This window comes from Perca fluviatilis, chromosome 13 (assembly GCF_010015445.1).
Source record: "Perca fluviatilis chromosome 13, GENO_Pfluv_1.0, whole genome shotgun sequence".
NCBI lineage: Eukaryota > Metazoa > Chordata > Actinopteri > Perciformes > Percidae > Perca > Perca fluviatilis.
In genome coordinates, this window is record NC_053124.1 from 21,958,612 (window position 1) to 21,960,806 (window position 2,195).

A 2,195-nucleotide genomic window follows, 5' to 3' on the forward strand; every position below is an offset into this window, starting at 1 on the left:
TAGCCTAGTTAGAATTAGATGCACCTTAAGAAGTTGGAACAGTAAAATGCACACTAATCCATACATTATAATAATCCAATAATATATTCTTTGTATGACACTATGGAATTGGAAACCAAACACACCAAAACACATTTAAGTTTCCAGGTACAGTATCTTTTGCAAAGTCATATAAAGCAACATAACCGCGACCACTGGCCTCACTTGTGTTTACACTTCGTCACCAGATGTCGTTGTTGGTTAAAAATGACATCCATTGTGAAATGACACAAATAGGTTTTCGAAGCGCAGTTACGTAGGCTATAACATTAATTTATATTTGGTTAAATTTAGAAGAACTGCTGCCTGCACTGTAGGCTTACATTGGGGTTTAAGGGCTGAAAGGCAGATAGGATTTAGCGACTGATGGCAGATGGCAGTCTTAACATTAGAGACAAGCCGAGGAGATATTCTGCTGTTGGAAATAAAGGAATTAACTGTTCATCCTGTGCTCAGAGTTTTGATGTGTTTTCTTGAATAAACATGTTGCTGAAGCCTAGCAGGACCAGATCGTGACTCCTTTGAAGTGTCACCGTGTGCGCAGGTCGGGTGTGTGCAGCCTCCTGTGTGTCATGTGGGCTCATTGTTTACATGCTGTCGAGATTTCACAGAGGGCGTGTGTGTGTGTGTGTGCCCCTTGTGAAATTATGGTCCCTGTATTTACGAACATACTTATTGAAATGTTTTTTTTCCACTCAGAGAGGGAATATTGTAGCCGTGTTAATGTGTCACGAGTTGAGTAGACCCATTTCAGCACCATGGCCAGCTCCACGGCGAGAACAAAAGGCGGATTTGCATCGCTTGATGTCAGGGACCGTCTGCTTTTTACCCATCCAAATGAAAAACAAAAACTGAAAAATCCCTTTAAAAACCCTCCTTCCTTATTTACAGCCCCATCTTTTCCCTATATTTTGTCCCCTATACAATGTGATTGCCTAATGTCTAAGATTACATAACATACAGTATATTATTTTCTGTATGCCTTTTTCCAAAGTGCCTTTCATCTTGATTTAAGATTGATTTAAGACAAGATGTAATATACAAACTAGTTGGCCTTTGTGAGTTTGCATGTTCTCCCCTCTACCTGTGAGGTTGTCTTGATTTCCAGATTTGTAGATTAGGTGAATTGGTGACTTTAAATGCTTTTCTGACTATAGAAAGGATACATTATGTGGGTAGACAAAATGACCTGTCCCTCATGACCCTGCACAGGATAAGTCTGTATAGCTAAAGGATGGGTGGGTGTTCATTTATAGCCCTAATTTAGGACTGACATGCCATGTATCACTGCCCTGGATGGCTAAGTGAAGCCCCCTTGTCTGATATTAAAAGCTCACAAAGTGGGGCGCCTGGGCAGCTCACCTGGATGAGCGTGCGCACCATCTACAGCGGCTCAGTCTGTGCCGCAGTGGCCGTGGGTTCAATTCCAACCTGTGGTCCTTTGCTGCATGTCATTACCCCTCTCTCTCCCCCTTTCTTGTCTTCAGCTGTACTAGGTAATAAAGGCCTAAAATGCCCAAAAATAATCTTCACTCACAAAGTTACTAATTGGACAAATGTAAAAAAAAATATGAAGAACTGGAGGAAAAGTGAACTTCTTAGCAACAGATTGTCAATATAAACTGTGTTTAGAGTTACAAGAACATGCGTTGATAGAAACTCAGTCTCTTCAATCAATAAATCTTCTCTCTGGTGCGTTTGTATTTTCACCATTCTTATAATATTTAACATTACTAAAAGCATCAATTAATGTTATGATTAGCCATCCATTAATGTGCTACAAAGTGGGCATGCAACAGTAAGTGGGAAAGCAAGATGAAATAAAGGTTATTATCCCTACAAGACCATTTGTCTTGGATATTGGGGTATAAAAAGAGAAACAATGCATTGCATCAAAATACAGAGAAACAGTGCACACTCTCCAATTACATAAAAACAAAGACAATAAGTTTAAAACATTTAATGACAAATAGGAAGAAAAAAAAAGCTCAAACATTCACATGCCATTTTGCAGCCATGACTGTGTTTAATGAGCTGTGTTTTCATTACCGCCTCCTGCTGTCTCAAGGTTGGTATTTTAGCGACGGTCCCTGGCGGCAGACATCACGGCTCGTACAGCCCAGGGGAGGAGGGATGGAGCTGAGATGGACAGGGAG